Consider the following 18,038-nt stretch of genomic DNA (forward strand, 5'->3'; position numbering starts at 1 on the left):
TCCACCCTACCCCCTGTCCCCACCATTACCCCCCCTTTAGTTTATGACCATGTGTCTCAAGTTCTTTAGATTCTATATTTCCCATACTATTCTTGACCCCCCATCTATTTTCTATCTACTGTCTATGCTACTTATTTTCTGTACCTTCTCCCCCCTTCTCCTCCTCCCACTCCCCTGTTGCTAACTCTCCTTGAGATCTTCATTTCTATGTTTCCACTCCTGATCTAGCTGTCCTCTTAGTTTGCTTTTATTTTAGGTGTGGTTGTTAATAACTGTGAGTTTGCTGTCCTTTCACTCCTCATGTTTCTTTAACTTCTTTTTCTTAGATAAGTCCCTTGAACATTTCATATAATAAGGGCTTGGTGATGATGAACTCCTTGAATTTGATCTTATCTGAGAAGCACTTTATCTGCCCTTCCATTCTAAATGAAAGTTTTGCTGGATAGAGCAATCTTGGTTGTAGGTCTTTGGATTTCATGACTTGGAATACCTCTTTCCAGCCCCTTCTTGCCTGTAAGGTCTCTTTTGAGAAATCTGCTGACAGTCTGATGGGGACTCCTTTGTAGGTGACTGTCCCCTTATCTCTTGCTGCTTCTAGGATTCTCTCCTTCATTTTCATTTTGGCTAATGTAATTATGATGTGCCTTGGTGTGTTTCTTCTTGGGTCCAACTTCTTTGGGACTCTCTGAGCTTCCTGGATTTCCTGGAAGTCTATTTCCTTTGCCAGATTGGGGAAGTTCTCCTTTATTATTTGTTCAAATAAGTTTTCCACTGGTGGCTGTTCCTTTGCCCCTTCTGGTACCCCTGTAATTTGGATGTTGGAACGTTTAAAGATGTCCTGGAAGTTCCTAAGACTCTCCTCATTTTTTTGAATTCTTCTTCACTCTTTTCTGTTTGGCCATTATTTGCTTTCTTCTGGTCCACTCCATTGATTTGAGTCCCAGTTTCCTTTTCATGGCTATTGGTTTCCTGTGCAATTCCATTCATTTCAATTAGTTTCGACTTCATATGTTTCTCTAATTTGTGGCTATAATCAACCAGTTCTGTGAGGATCCTGATCACCAGTGTTTTAAACTGTGCATCTGAGAGTTTTGCTATTTCTTCATCACTTAGATTTATAGGCTCTGGGGCTTTGAGATCTTCTTGAGCCATTTTTGGTCTGTTCGCACCCGTTAAGTATGAGGGGCGGAGCCTTGGACTCCCAGGTCGCTGGGTTATGATGCTGTATGTGGGGGCGTGGTCAGAGTGGGGAAATGGGGACCCCCTCTGCTGTTTAGCTCTGCTGGGTAAGGAACAGAGCCTTAGGTGGTTCACCAAGGCAGGGCCACTCAGGTCGCTGGGTTAGGACGCTGTATGTGGAGGCAGGGTCAGAGTGAGGAAATGGCGGCGCCTTCTGCTGCTGCTTGCAGCTGGGGCCTGCTGGGTCCCATCTAATAGCCCACTCCTTCGCTTGTCTATCTGTGCATGAATGCGCGACCACAGTCAACCCGCAGCCCTGCTCCCTTGCTGTTTCCCCGTGGTCGCTGGGTCGCTCACCAGGTCCAACCCTGTGCCTGGGTTCTGTGCACCTGAGTCCGTGTGACCGAGTTTTCCTGTGCAACCCCACTCTGCCAGCTGCTGGTTTCACCCTTCTTACCGGTCAGGCTGAAGAATTTGTTATCAGACTTCTGAAAAGTTCAATTTTTCTATGTTCGGGCTGTGTTTTCTGTTGCTGCTATTTAGTTGTCTCTAAACTTGGTTGTGTGAAAAAGCACAGCGTCTCCACCTATGTCTCCATCTTGGCAGAAGTCCCAGATGTTAGAATGTTTAAAGTTGTCCCAACGGTACCTACAACTCTTCATTGTTTTAAATTCCTCTTTCTTCATTCTGTTCTGATCAAATGTTTATTTCTTCCTTCTTCTCCAAATCATTGACTTGAGTCCTGATTTCCTTTTCTTCACTGTTGGTTCCTTGTATATTTTTCTTTATTTCTTTTTGCATAACCTTCACTATTCCCTTTATCTTGCAACCATACTCAGCCATATCTGTGAGCATCCTGATTATCAGTGTTTTGAACTCTGCATTTGATAGGTTGTCTATCTCTTTATCTCTAAATTCTATTTTTACAGTTTTGATCTTTTCTTTCATTTGGGCCATATTTCTTTGTCTCAGCATGCCTGTTATATTGTTAGGAGAAGAGCCTTAGGTATTTGCCAGGGTGAGGCAACCCACTTCCCTGCATTTTGGCACTCTATGTGAGGGAGGGGTCAGAGAGGGATCAATGCCACTTGCTTGGCTCTCAGCAGGCTTTCAGGCACTTCTCCCACTACCGGCAAGGAATTTGGGCTCTTGTGATACTGATACCCTGATGGGTGGGTTTGTGTACATTCTAGGACCCTGTGGGTCTCTCCAACGAACTCTCCTGAGAGGCTGGGAGCCAAGGAGGTTGTTTCCTCTCTGCCACAACTCCCACAGATTTTTACAGTCAGAGGTTTTGAGGCTTTCTTTTCCCACACTGGAACCCGGGATTGTGTGGTCTGCCTTGCTCCCCAGTTGTTCCTCCCAGTTTATCTGCATAGAAATGTGGGACTTCCAGCTGCTGCCTCACCTGACTAGTCCTCCAGCTGCCAACCTGCCATGAGTCCTCTCCACCCCAGTTTTTCATCTGTGACTCCTACCAGTCTGATGAATGTTTCTTCTTTAATACCTTGGTTGTCAGACTTCCATATAGTTTGATTTTGTGGTAGTTCTTGTTGCCTTTTGTCTTTAAATTGGTTGTTGTCCTTTCGGTTGTACAAGGAGACAAAGTATATCTATCTACACCTCCGTCTTGGTCACAAGTCTAAAGTTTATTTAATCTAACCCCCATTGTTACCCATAGTAGTTGTTTCCTAATTTTCACAATTCTAAATAAAATAATGAATAAAAATTATGGGATATGCATATTTACATTTAGCTCATTATTTTCTTAGAATAAATTCTAGAGGTAGAATAGCTGGGATAGGATGTATGAACATGTTAAAGGTTTTTCAGAATTGTCACCATTTTGCCCTCCAGAAAGACTGCACAAACTCATCTTCCCATAGCATTGCTGATACCTGTTTACCTCCCAGGCAGCATTGGTCATGCCCTTTGTGACTGATTTCAATACTTAAAAAATTCCTTTTTTGTGTTCTTTTATGTGACCTCAGTCAAGTATGGCTACAAGTGGAGCCACAGGAGAGACACAAAAACCCCAAAGTTTATTATGCTCACAGGTTTTGTAGAGACATTACCACATATCATGCATGGTCATGGAGGGAAGTGATGGGTTTCGGGGGCACAAAATACAGAAGGGAGGAGAAAGCTTGACCCATGCTTTTATTAGGTTTTCAAAGGAAAAGCAAGGCAGGGTAAGATGAAAAGTATAGGATTGGCTAGTTTGAATAACTTCCAAGGTCTCTGAGCTATAGGCAGCCTCTGCTTGCCAGGCTCTGGAATGACAGACAGAGTAGTCTTGTCTACTGAGGTAATGAAGTACATGGGCCAGCTAGGAAATTATGGCATTGTATTGATTAATTGGTATATTAAAGGTATTTTCCTGCTGGTTCCTTTGCTATGTGTAACATATGGCTAGCCCAAGAGGGACAGTCTCTTGTCACCCACAATATTATTTTTGTTTTTTAAAAAAGATAAAAAAGATGTCAAATCATTATACTGTACAAATACAAAGACATGTACAATACAGATAAGTAAATCAACAAACCATGTTCATATATATAAATGGAAAACTGAAGAGCGTACCTTACTTTCAGCTATTTACAAAGTGATGGACCTCCCTTCTGTGATGTTTCCACATTCAGGTTTGACTAGTCTTGAAATCATGTAGTAGATATATAGATTTGGGGTAGCTTTAGCTGTCATTCAACACTTTCTGAGTGGTCAATAAAAAAGGAAATCACTTGTCCCAAAATATACCCCGGGCACTAGGTCTAGAACTGAACTCTTCCTGCTAGTTCCAATTGAGTTATGATTTTGGTGTGAGATGGTTTGAAATGGAAGGGCTTGGGTAAGGGTCACAGAACAGAGTGGATGTATGAGGACTGATAGAGGATTACTGAGGCACATTTTGCCTGTGTTCTCCTTTGGTCAGGCTTGCACATTTTCAGAAATCCAATAGACCAGAAACCACTCCCCCAGAAGCAGAGAATTTCCTCCCTTCTTATATGGAATGGACCAGCTGGATCTCAACTACCAGGAAGTCCCAAGGCATCTTTGTTGGAGATCACAGACCATCTGCTAAAGGTCCTCCTGACCAACAAGAGGCACTTTCTGTAGGTTCTGGATATAAGTCTAGCACAGTAAGTTGGGGGGCCAGTATTCAAGGATACTAATCATGGAAGTAATAACAGTAGTGCCAACAATAGCAATTAGTTATGAAGCATCTTCTCGTACTAAGCACAATGAGGCAGAGATTCTTAAACATTACAATGTGCTTTGGGGTTGCATTAGGTTTTAACCAAACTACTAGTGGAGTCCTACTCCTTGCTGTCAATAGGCCCAAAACTCTGGAGACAAGTTTGGTGAAAAGCAAAAAGAGTTTTATTCAATGACTATACAGTTTGAAATAATGGCAGGCTCCTGCCTGAAAGCCCATCTTCCCTTTAAGACACCCAAAGAAAAATCACTCTGCCACCCTCTGCCAGCTCATTTCAAGGATGCAGAGGAACCTCTTTTTCCATCCAAAAGCACTGTCCTTTAAGAAATGTAGGTGGCTTAGTTGGTTTCCAGATGCTGTCTGGCTTCAGGCATCCTCTGGTGTCTGTGTGTCTGAATGTTTTACTTGTTGCATATTGTCCTCTTCCTCTGGCCACTGCCCTCTTATGTGTCTGTGTGTCTGGCTAGGCAGGACCCACACAGCACAGCTCCAGTTGTCAGTATTGATGTGGAGGAGAGGTGCCAGGCTTGTCACCAGGCTGCCCCATCTCCTGGGACCCACTGACTTGAGCCACACCCACTTCCCTCTTACTAGTCTAGTGTCTGATGTACTCCAGGCAGTTTCTAAAGCACTCGAGGAGGAACACCAGGAATGTTCCCAGACCACAGGGTCCCCAAGGCCTGAGGCCCAGAAACTCTAGCCACCAGTGGCCCAGAAAGGGGAGAGCACAAAGAGTACAGCATTTCCATGTACTCTCTTTTTAAAGGCTGCTTCCAGAATCACCTGCATGCTGGGATAGTTGTGTTGTCAACCCAGTTGTCAGGGCAATATATGCTCTTTTGGCAGCCATGCTGCACCTACTGTTCATGCACCATACTTGGTGTTTCCCCACCCTTCCCCTATATCCAGGGGGGAGGGTCACCCCATTAAAATTCCCCCCTTTAACACTCTGGACACTTGTAATCTTGCAAGAGCAGATGAATGAAGGTCTCATTCTTCTGTAACTAATTTCTGCTGACCAAGTCACATAGTCCTACCTATCTCTTGGTCCAGAGGTTCCCCAAAAAAAAGGGTCTGGAGTCAAGGGGAATCTTCATGAAAGGGAGAAGAATCTTGCAAGATCCAGGTCAGTTGGTTGTCTCTGGAAAGCAGCATGCTCAATGTCCAAATGATGGCATGGATGGACAAATTGGTAACCTTGCTATATTGTGGAGGTGACAAATTTGCAAAGAGTGTTCGAAGGCATAATCTGAATCATAACAACTAAATGACAAAGGTATGTACTAATTCTACAGTGTCCTCGATTAAGAAAGAGTGGCTTCCTTAGAGGAAGGTGTGCAAGGTGTGCCAAATCTGTCTGAGGCCCTATTGCCCACTGTGCCTAACTTAAACTAAGCTGAGGGGAATATCCTAAGATTTCCTTCTTTTACACTCCTGGACCCTTTCTGTCTGAAGTATTAGGGTAGAAAAGGAAACTAGTTTTAAAACAAAGCTGATAGGCATCCTATATTTCACTAACTCAACCATTGAATCTAAGGAGGTGGGAACACATATGGGCTTTTTAAGTGAGGCCTACATCATCTCTAAGTCTTCAAGATTGTCTTTTGAGAAGATGTCAAGATATAAGGTCTTTGCTGAAATGCTATCAAGCAGAGACAATTTGACAAATCCTTTTAATGTCTATAAATTGAACACCTCTGGTGATGTTATAAGATACTGAGGTAAACCAGTTCAGCTTCTAAATGAAAACAAAACTTTAGAGACAGTTAGGTGCACTAGAGTTAGGTGTTCACAACTGAGCATTGTAATTTTTCTTGAAACACAATTCCTCTCCCTAATATCACCCTCATCGTTATCAATGAGTCTGCCATACTTTATTTTTGTCTCATCATTTGCATAAAAACAAACAACAGCAGTAATTGATCACATAAGCTTGTTAAATCTACTTTGCTTGAATTTATACAAGTAACATTTAGATTGACCCTTAGTCAAACTTTCAGGGCACAGAAGCCAAGACCCACACCTGCCATATGGCTTTGCCTGGAGTAACTCTGTTTCTCAAGCCTGTAATGTTCTAGTTGTGTCTTAAGGTACCTTCTTGCCATCTTTCAGGAAAGCAGCCTTCATTCCTTATCTGGAAAGACTGCCATGAAATACTTGACCAAACAAGGTACCATGATGCTTCTCCAGCAGGCTTTTGTTAGCTTCCAGAATCAATCTCAGTTTCTTGGGACATTCTGGTACCAACCAGAGCCCTAGTCTACCTCTTTCAGACATGGCATTCCAGTAAAAGTCTTGGTTATTAAAACCACAATTTGAAACTGGCCTTATTGGCTTCATGTAAAGGAAATTTTACATCGTTATTCATGCATTAAGAATGCCAAATTCTGGAAAGCCCAGTCCAGGGAAATCTACTGGCTGGTGGAATACAAGCAAGTGGATGCAGTGAGAGGCAGCCTTCCAGTGTTCCCGGTTACCTGATGCAGGCTGGTTTTTCACATGAAGCTACACATGACAGTGCTACAGGCTGAGTGGAGATTTCCCCAGCATTCAGGAACTCTACACCAAGGTGATAGGTGCATTTGAGATCTCACCATCTGAAGAAAGCTGTGATGACTTGTTCAGAGGAAGCCCAAGCCAGACCCTGCTGGGCCAGCAACATAAAACAGCTGTACCAGCAAATGCACAATAGAGTTCCAGCTAAGATGGAGGTGTAGGTAGATACCTTTACCTCCTTGCACAACTAAAAGAAGGAAACAACCTATTTAAAAACAAAAACTGCCAGAAAATTAAGCTATATGAAAGTCTAATAACCAAGGAGTTAAAGAAGAAACATTTCAGACTGGTGCACTGAGACAGAGGAATGTGGCCCAAATGAAAGAACAGAATAAAACTCCAGGAAAAGAACTAAGCAACAAGGAGACAGACAACTTATCAGATGCACAGTTCAAAACATTGGTAATTAGGAACCTCTCAGATATGACTGAATACAGCTGCAAAAGGAAGAAGTGAAGGCTATACAAAATGAAGTAAAACAAAATATACAGGGACTGGAGAGCATTATGCTAAGTGAAATAAGCCAGGTGGTAAAAGATAAATACTGCATGACCTCACTGTCAACAGGAACCTAATCAACAAAATAAACAAGCAAGCAAAACATAACCAGAGATATCAAAATTAGGAACAAACTGACAGTAACCAGAGGGGAGATGGGAAGGGACAATGGGGGTAAAAGAGAGAAGTGTTTTCAGGTACATCTACAGAAGACACATGGACAAAACCAGAGAGGGGTAGGATCAAGGGTGGGGAGTGGGGATTGCTGGGGTGGGAAGGAATAGTGGGGGAGGATGGAGACATCTGTGCTTGAATGACAATAAGAAAGTTAAAAAATAAAAAATAATAAAAAATATAAGGAACCAACAGTGAAGAGAAAGAAACCGGGACTCAAATCAACAATTTGGAGCAAAAGAAAGAAACAAATATTCAACTGGAACAGAATGAAGAAACAAGAATTCCAAAAAATGAAGAGAGGCTTAAGAACATCTCAGACAATTTTAAATGTTCCAACATCTAAATCATAGAGGTGCCAGAAGGAGAAGAGGAAGAGCAAGACATTGAAAATCTATTTTAAAAAAATAATGAAGGAGAACTTCCCTAATCGGTAAAGGAAATAGACACGCAAGTCCAGGAAGCTTAAAGAGTTTCAAAGAAATTGGACCTAAGTAGGAACACACCAAACAATGCACATCATAATTACATTATCCAAGGTTAAAGAGACGGAGAGAATCTTAAAAGCAGCAAGAGAGAAGACTACAGTTACCTACAAAGAAGTTCCCATAGGACTATCAGCTGATTTCTCAAAAGAAACTTCAAAGGCAAGAAGGGACTGGCAGGAAGTATTTAAAGTCATGAAAGGCAAGGACTTACATCCAAAATTACTCTATCCAGCAAAACTATTATTTAGAATGGAAAGGCAGATAAAGTACTTCCCAGACAAGGTAAAACTAAAGTTCATCATTACCAAGCCCTTATTATGTGAAGTGTTAAAGGAATTTATCCAAGAAAAATAAAATTATTAAAACTATGAAATAAAATGACAACAAACTCACAATTATTAACAACTGAATCTAAAACAAAAACAAACCAAGGAAACAACTAGAACAGGAACAGAATCACAGAAATGGAGATCACATGGAGGCATGTCAGTGGGGAGTGGAAAGGGGGAGAATGGGGAAAAAGGTACAAGGAAAAAAAGAATAATTCTAGGTGCAAAAAGACAAGAAGATGTTAAGAATAGTATACAAAATGGGAAAGCGAAATGATTTATATATGTGACCCATAGACATAAACTAAGGTAGGGGAGTGCTGGAGGTAATGGGCACTGGGCAGAGGAGTATAGAGAAAAGGAATGGGGCAAGTGTAATAGCATAATAAATAAAATATACTTAAGAAAAGGATGGCAAATTTTAGAAGGATCAAGTGGAAAGAAAACTACGTAGAAAAAGTCCTTGTCCTTCCAATATGTACCAACATTTTATTTCCATCATATAATATCTTTCACTAATTTACTTCTTAATTTAATGAAACCTCAATTTCTTTAAATTTTTTTTATTTTAATTGTTGTTCAAGTACAGTTTTCTGCCTTTTACCTCCATCCCAGTCCACACCCTCAGCCTTCCCCACCTCCGTTCCGTTTCCACCCCCCGTTGTTATTGTCCATGTGTCCATTATACTTGTTCCTGCAAACCCTTCCTTTTTTCCCCTGAAATTCCCTCCCCTCTCCTTTAAATTTTTTTAACATAGAAACAATACAAAACAAAACCTAAAGCATAGACAGAATTCCATAAAAAAAATGAGGAGACTGAAACTAGCCTTAGAATCTTATCTCCCACAGACTAGCTACACTAACTGGCCACACAAATGACCTTTTCCAGGTCCCAAATGGCACAAAGCCCCAATGGTAGAGACATTTTCTTGCTTACCAGTGCACCCACTGGTCTCCTAGCAGAGACATGACTTTTCACCAACTGGTCTCATAGCAGGGACATGCTCTCTCACCTCAGCCAGACTCTAACTGGCACCAGATAACATTTCTAGGTCTTAATGACAGAGGCATTCTCTTGCCCTCTAGTCTACTAGTAGAGACAGAGGATTCTCAATGTATACAAAACTGCAAAGTTCCACCAAGATCAGAAAATAACTACAACCAAGAACTGAAGTTTCTCTTCAACTTTTATGCTTTCAAAATCCTTTACCTATTTTACAACATTCTACACACCTTCTGCAACCTTCATAGAACTTCTTATTTACCCCTCACTGCCACCTTCTTACCAGGCTAGTGTCTGCAGTGCTCTTGGTCAGGCCCAGAGCACTCAGATGAGCAGGCACAGGTAACCTGTCCCCTCAGCTTCAGTGGGGCTGTACACCATAGGCCTGGACTGGTGTGGGCCATAGGCGGGCAGCAACTGCCATGGCTTCCCACTTGGGGAAGGAGTGCAGGGTTTGCTGTCCAACCATGCTCCCTGAGTCTCCTGGCATGAGTCTCCCCCCACCCTCTTACCAGAACCTGCTGTGCCCCAGGCAGGCAGGTCCTGGAGCACCCAGGGAAGGGTATGACCCACCAACTCAGGAACCTCAGCCCACTGCTGCCAACTCACCATTCAGTGGTTGGGGGAGCAGAAGTTCACAGTATTTGTATACACTCTGCTTTCAGAGATTCCTTCCATAATTCTCTGTGTGGCAGAAGTAGATGGGAGGGTATGTCTATCTCATTCAGTCACTTCCTAATGCAACCCTTTTTGCTGCATCATGCATGTGTCATTCCAGTTGCCTGGTGACACACACAGGTGTGACTTCAATGCTTTTCCACAGTTCCACATATCCTAAAGGAATCCCCTCATGTTACATTAAGACAAGATATAACTTTATATGCTTCCTTTTTATCATCCAGTTTCAAATTAATTCCTTAGCAGCTATAGTGTTTCAAAACCAGCATGGAATAGATATGCTCTCTCCTGCCCAAGGAGGCACCTGCCTCATGCTCCAGGAAGAATGCTGTTTTTGGATCAACCAAACAGGCCAACTACAAAATCACATTCGTGAATTTTCAGACAGGGCCAGGCAACTCCAGGCCCAGGCTGAGCAGGGTGGGATTCCTGGTTTGGCTTCTAGTTTTGAAAATCTTGGATACTGCCTATCCTGGGTCCACTCACTTCCCTACTTATCTTACTCCTTTTTAGACTTTGTATTTTTAATATCCTTGTTCATATTGTGTCTTCCGGGCTAGCAACAATTCACCTGCAAATGGCTGTACAATCAAATTATTCAAGCATACCGCTTAGCCTCATGGATCAGGCTGCTGACATTCCATATAAAACCCTAACTTTTTCTTGTTTATAGAGGGAACAAGTGACACTATCCCAAAACCAAATCTATGGCCCTAATCAGCCTGAAGGAGATATGGAAAACTGAACTTTGACCTTCAGTACCCCACCATTTGGATGGTGTCACTTGAGCAGGGAATGTCAGGCAGGATATATAGTAAACCAAGGAAGGAAAGGGGAAGGAGACATATTTCACCCATTAATTCAGCAGTCCTGAGCCTGGTGTGATAAGATTGCTGAATGTTCCAAACTTAATAAGCAAAGATAGCTTGAGACTCTGATGGGACAGGGCATATCTGTGCTGGGAAAGGGAGCCTCTGTAGCAATTTCACTATGACAGAAAGCCTTTACTAGCTGAGAAAGAAAGGCTTTGTAACTGTATATTGGTACCAAGGTCTAGAAAAGGAAGAAGGAGGGGTGCCTAGAAGCTAACTAAAGTATATAATCCCTGAAACCCAAATAGTTGGAATCTGAGTGACCAACTGTAGCCTTTTTGCTTGACTGTATCAGTAAACTTGCTATTTCACTTCCACTACATGTGTTGTCTCTCATTTGAATTATTATCTTGTAAGTGAGGCAAGAACTAAGGAGGCAAGCTCCTGACTTGGGTCACCCCAATAGCACAAAAGGTGTATTTCCAGGTGTTTTTCTTTTAAAACTTCCCCCAGAATCCAGTGCATGCCAGAAATAGCTGCATTATCACCTTGGTTGTCAGAGAAATGCATGCTGGTTTTGTAGCCACACAACAGCTACTGCTCATGCACCACCCTTGGTGCTTCCCCACCACTCCCCTATTTCTGAGAGAGGGTTCCTACTTTACAAAATAACTTCAAGCAACTTCAAATGCACATGGGTGGTAGAAAAGACTGTTACAAGTTTCTTGATGTAGGCAGGTCAAATGACATTTCCATTCCAAGGTTAAGGAAAATGAGGTGCAGGGAAGTTACATGATTTTTGCCAAGATTCTAAAGCCACAAATTAATGACAACAAGAAGTATTCCCACTTTCTTCTATCCTAAATCAACACTCTCAACATTGCACACATGCATTGCTTTTATCAGAGAACACATTTGTTTTGTGTTTTTATTTATTTTTTTAATTTTTATTTTATTGATTATGCCATTACAGTTGTTCTATTCCCCCCCTTCATTCCCCTCCACGATGCACCCCCACCCCTACCATTCCCCCATTTAGTTTATGACCATGTGTCTCAAGTTCTTTGGATTCTATATTTCCCATACTATTCTTGCCCTCCCCCTATCTATTTTCTACCTACCGTCTATGCTACTTATTTTCTGTACCTTCTCCCCCTTCTCCTCCCACTCCCCTGTTGCTAACCCTCCATGAGATCTTCATTTCTATGATTCTACTCCTGATCTAGTTGTCCTTTTAGCTTGCTTTTGTTTTAGATGTGGTTGTTAATAACTGTGCATTTGTTGTCCTTTCACTGTTCATCTTTTTTATCTTCTTTTTCTTAGGTAAGTCCCTTTAACATTTCATATAATAAGGGCTTGGTGATGATGAACTCCTTGAATTTGATCTTATCTGAGAAGCACTTTATCTGTCCTTCCATTCTAAATGAAAACTTTGCTGGATAGAGCAATCTTGGTTGTAGGTCTTTGGTTTTCATGACTTGCAATACCTCTTTCCAGCCCCTTCTTGACTGTAAGGTCTCTTTTGAGAAATCAGCTGACAGTCTGATGGGAAGTCCTTTGTAGGTGACAGTCCCCTTATCTCTTGCTGCTTCTAGGATTCTCTCCTTCATTTTCATCTTGGATAATGTAATTATGATGTGCTTTGGTGTGTTCCTTCTTGGGTCCAACTTCTTTGGGACTCTCTGAGCTTCCTGGATTTCCTGGAAGTCTATTTCCTTTGCCAGAACGGGGAAGTTCTCTTTTATTATTTGTTCAAATAAGGTTTCCACTTGTGACTGTTCCTCTTCCCCTTCTGGTACCCCTATAATTCAAATGTTGGAGCGTTTAAAGATGTCCTGGAGGTTCCTAAGCCTCTCCTCATTTTTCTGAATTCTTGTTTCTTCATTCTTTTCTGTTTGGTCATTTTTTGCTTCCTTCTGGTCTACTCCCTTGATTTGAGTTCCAGTCTCCTTTCCATTACTATTGGTTTCCTTTGTACTGCCATTCATTTCAATTAGTTTAGTCTTCATATGTTCCTCTAATTTGTGACTAAAATCAACCAGTTCTGTGAGGATCCTGATCACCAGTGTTTTGAACTGTGCATCTGAAAGTTTTGCTATTTCTTCGTCACTTAGATTTGTGGGCTCTGGGGCTTTGAGATCTTCTTGAGACATTTTTGGTCTGTTCGAGCGCATTAAGTATGAGGAGCAGATCCTTAGGGGCGGGGTGGGGCGGGGCCTCCAGGGCGGGGTCACTGGGTTGTGATGCTGTTTGTGGTGGCGGGGTCAGAGTGGGGAAATGGTGTCCCCCTATGCTTCTTCCTGCCTCTGGGTGAGGATTGAAGCCTTTGATGTTCACCAGGGTAGGGTTGTTCTGGTTGCTGGATTGTGACGCTGTACATGGGGGCAGGGTCAGAGCCAGGAAATGGCAGCCCTCTCTGCTGCCTCCAGTCGCTGGGACCCGCTAGGTCCAGTCTCACTGCCCACTTACTCGTTGGTGTATCTGCACACAGATGCACCAGCACAGTCAACCCGCCACCCTTCACCCTCGCAGGATCTGCTGGTTGCTCACTGGGTGGAGCTCACTAGGTCGCTCACTGAGTCTGCCTTTGCAACCCCATGCCTGGGATCCGCTCTTCTGAGTCCTTCTGACCAAGTTTTCCTGTGCAAACCCGCTCTGCCAGCTGCTGGTTTCGCACCTCTTACCAGTCAGGCTGAAGAATTCATTGTTATTGGACTTCCGAAAAGTTCAATTTTCTTTGTTCTGGCTGTGTTTTCTGTTGCTAATATTTTGTTGTCTCTAAACTTGGTTGTGTGAGAAAGCACAGCATCTACACCTATGCCTCCATCTTGGCGGAAGTCTGTTTTGTGTTTTTATTGAGATCGTAGAAACATCAAGGGTTATAACTGACACATGGTTCGAGTTTGGATAACCTAAATCCCTAGCTACACAGATTTGTTTCAGGCTGAAAAACTTTCTGTCTGAAGGTCCTTTTCTGTCTTCAGAAAAGGCAAAGATTGTGCATAGCAATACCAAATATCTTTTTTTTAATGTTAATTAGAAAATTTTTGTTCAAGTACTCCTCTACCCCCAACCCCAGTCATCCCCACCTCCTTCCCTTGATCCCACCCCCACCGGGTTTTATCCATTTGTCCTTTATAGTTTTTCCTGAAAACCCTTCCCTTTTTCCCACCCATTATCCCCTCCCACTTCCCCTATGGTTACTGTCAGTCTGTTCTTAATTTCAATGTCTCTGGTTATATTTTGCTCGTTTGTTTGTTTTGTTGATTAGGTTCCTGTTAATGCTGAGAGCACATGGTATTTGTCTTTCATTCCCTGACTTGTTTTACTTAGCATAATGCTCTACAGTTCCATCCATGCTGTAGCAAAGGGTAGGAGCTCTTTCTTTCTTTCTGCTGCATTGAATTCCATTGTGGAAATGTACCATAATTTTTTGATCCATTCATTTACTGATGGACACTTAGGTTGCTTCTAGTACTTGTTTATTATAAATTGAGCAGCACCAAATATCTTAGTACAGAATTAAACATGTTTCTTTTCTTGCCTTCTAATGGATTTACTATTTTAACAACATTCACAGTTTCTATCCTGTAGGAAGTTGTATTCTGGAGGAATTACACAAGTTTTGGTTAAGATTTATAGACCAAGAGCCATATCTACCAGCTCCATCCATCCATCCATCCATCCACCCATCCACCCATCCATTTCCCCATCATTTAGTCTTTCATTCATCTGTTTATTTTTACCTTTGTTATAGGGAAACTCATAAAGAAACAAATTATGTATAAAGTGGTATGAGCTCAGTTGTGCTACAGTAATTCATGCTTAATGAATTTAACCAAAAAAGTTGTTTTTTATGCATTTACATATTCATTAGAGGTTTTATTGGATAGGAACTCTGATTACTTTAAGATTCTGGCTGATGGACTAACTGTTACCTGGTTATAGTAGCAGAGGGAGGAAGAGCTCTGCTAAATGGAAGTTAAATGGTCTAGCATGAGGACCAGTAAGGTTCATTTTCTTCCTGAGTCTTCAGGGTGAAAATTCCAATGTTTGCTAAATAGTATTGCTGGGCACAAATTGTTTTTTAAAAATTTCTCTACAGATAATTTCCAATCACCAGGTGATGTGACAATTGTTCATATTGGTCAAAACAAGAATTGTCCTAAAGTCTGGGGCTGAAGTTAATAAAAGAAGCCAAGAATGGATTTTTAGAATTTGAATACGCATTTCAGGCCACTGTTTGTTAAACCTCACTTTTCAGAAATGATCTTTCTCTGTGACTTAAAAAGATTTTTTGGGGGGACTTCCGCCAAGATGGAGGTGTAGGTGGAAACGCCTTGCGTACTCACACAACCAAATCTAAAAACAACAAAGTTTTAACAACAACAAACGCAACCAAACCACATAGAAAATCGACAATGCAAAGTCCGAAAACGAGATGCCAACCTTTTGGTTGGCCAAAAAGATCCCCAACCAGGGTGGTGCGCAAGCAGCCGAAGGCCCACGCATTTGCGTGCAGATAAACCAGTGAAGAGGCGAGCATTGAAACCTCACAGTGCAGGGCAGTGGGCTCACATATTTCTGCTCAGATAAACAGGCTGAGGCCAGCGGTGGGACGGACTAGGCGAGCGGAGAGGACTGCCATTGCTCCCTCTCTGACCCTGTCCCCCCATCGAGAGTCACAACCCAGCGACCTGGGTGGCCCTGCCCTGGTAAACAACTAAGGCTCCGCTCCTCATACGTAACAGGAACAAACAGGTAAAAACATGGATCAAGAACAACTCAGAGCCCCAGAGCTGATAAATCTAAGTGATGAAGAAATAGCAAAACTTTCAGATGCATAGTTCAAAACACTGGTGATCAGGATCCTCACAGAACTGGTTGATTTTAGTCACAAATGAGAGGAACATATGAAGACTAAACTAATTGAAATGAATGGTAATGCACAGGAAACCAATAGTAATGGAAAGGAGACTGGAACTCAAATCAAGGGAGTAGACCAGAAGGAAGCAAAAAATGACCAAACAGAAAAGAATGAAGAAACAAGAATTCAGAAAAATGAGGAGAGGCTTAGGAACCTCCAGGACATCTTTAAACATTCCAACATTCGAATTATAGGGGTACCAGAAGGGGAAGAGGAACAGTCACAAGTGGAAACCTTATTTGAACAAATAATAAAAGAGAACTTCCCCGTTCTGGCAAAGGAAATAGACTTCCAGGAAATCCAGGAAGCTCAGAGAGTCCCAAAGAAGTTGGACCCAAGAAGGAACACACCAAGGCACATCATCATTACATTAGTCAAGATTCAAATGAAGGAGAGAATCCTAGAAGCAGCAAGAGATAAGGAGACTGTCACCTACAAAGGACTTCCCATCAGACTGTCAGCTGATTTCTCAAAAGAGACCTTACAGGCAAGAAGGGGCTGGAAAGAGGTATTGCAAGTCAGGAAAACCAAAGACCTACAACCAAGGTTGCTCTATCCAGCAAAGTTTTCATTTAGAATGGAAGGACAGACAAAGTGCTTCTCAGATAAGATCAAATTCAAGGAGGTTATCATCACCAAGCCCTTATTATATGAAATGTTAAAGGGACTTACCTAAGAAAAAGAAGATAAAAAAGATGAACAGTGAAAGGACAGCAAACTCAGTTATCAACAACCACACCTAAAACAAAAGCAAATTAAGAGGACAGCTAGATCAGGAGTGAACCATAGAAATGAAGATCACGTGGAGGATTAGCAACAGGGGAGTGGGAGAAGGAGAAGGGGGGAGAAGGTACAGAAAATAAGTAGCATAGACAGTAGATATAAAATAGATAGGGGGAGCGTAAGAATAGTAGGGGAAATAAAGAATCTAAAGAACTTGAGACACGTGTTCATGAACTAAAGGGGGGGAATGGTGAAGGAGGATTGTGCAGGGAGGAGGGATATGATGGGGAATAGAACAAATGTAATGGCATAATCAATAAAAAATAATGTTTTGATAAAAAAAATTTTTTTTGGCTATGTAGTTCAGATGAGAGAGATAGAAAAACAAAGTGAAATGTAGTACACACAGACTCAGCTACAAACCACTCACTCCCAAAACCTCCATCCTGGTCGGTTTTTGTTTTTGTTTTTCCTTCTCAGCTCATAAGATTAATTTTGTTCAGGTAATTTCAATTTCTATGTTATTTTGTAAGTTAAAAAATGAGACTAATAATAGCAGAGAAATTTAAAAACTGCTTTTTTTAATGCATTTTTTGTCCCTTATTTTTTGAAAGTCTTAGCTTTGCTCACTGTGCTTGCTGCTTTATTTCTTTAAAACTGTCCAGAGAAAATGTCCCTTCCTCATGAAGTATCTGCAAAATCTGGTGTCCCACATGCTTGCGAAGGGCCAAGTGAGCAACCTGCTGGCCAACTGGCTTCATGTCTGATAGGCTACTGGTGAAATCCTTGGAGATGTATGCTGAGAGCCACACACAACAGTTTTCAGGTGTTTCTGGCAGCTTTAACATCCCAGAGTATTATGTAAATCTCCCAGAGGTGAGGTACCCTCCTCCTTTGGGAAAACAGGATTGTATAATGTCTTCCTGAGGTTCCATGCCTTCTCAAAGATATGAACAAAATATTGCAGGAGGATTTGGGAAGTGTATTTTTGTCCCCATACAGCTGTTACCTTCAGTCTCTCATAGTCTTTGCCTTAAGAAGAATTTGTAACTGGGAGACATGAATGGTCTTTCCTATGATTGTGCTCTTCACCCTGAGTATGCAGGCATCAGGCATCTGAAGAGAGAAAAACTGATGCAACTAAAATTAGAGGTTTTCTTCAGTACTTGTCACTTATCATCTTGTAAGATAAGTATCTGGGGTCATACTTCTTGGTAATACTTCAAAGTTCTCATACTTCTCAGCAGCCTAGAATAGTCACCAATCTCAAGATGATCCCTGTTTGAGGTGTTCTATTCAAGATGTGATCATTGTAAGGTAGTTTTATTTACTTGCAGCAAGTAAAGGAGACAGGGAATTACACTCAAACCACTGTCTCTGGAAAGGAAGTCTTAGTCATTGCTTATATAAACTATTTGGTCAATTACATGCTGATTTCTTCTTTGAAGTTGGTT

General features: G+C 41.8%; 2 long non-coding RNA genes across 2 annotated transcripts in view; both read left to right on the forward strand.

Moving 5' to 3' along the window:
• LOC128627125 (uncharacterized) overlaps positions 1 to 15,492 on the forward strand; it is a 58,968-nt gene extending 43,476 nt beyond the window's left edge. The window contains exon 3 of the long non-coding RNA XR_008391239.1: positions 15,040 to 15,492. This is a non-coding gene — a long non-coding RNA (uncharacterized LOC128627125). The remainder of the gene's footprint in view (positions 1 to 15,039) is intronic.
• LOC128627124 (uncharacterized) overlaps positions 1 to 18,038 on the forward strand; it is a 152,764-nt gene that overhangs the window by 90,105 nt on the left and 44,621 nt on the right. The window lies entirely within an intron of this gene.

Source organism: Artibeus jamaicensis, unplaced genomic scaffold (genome assembly GCF_021234435.1).
Source record: "Artibeus jamaicensis isolate MK-2021 breed Jamaican fruit bat unplaced genomic scaffold, CSHL_Jam_final contig_320, whole genome shotgun sequence".
Classification (NCBI taxonomy): domain Eukaryota; kingdom Metazoa; phylum Chordata; class Mammalia; order Chiroptera; family Phyllostomidae; genus Artibeus; species Artibeus jamaicensis.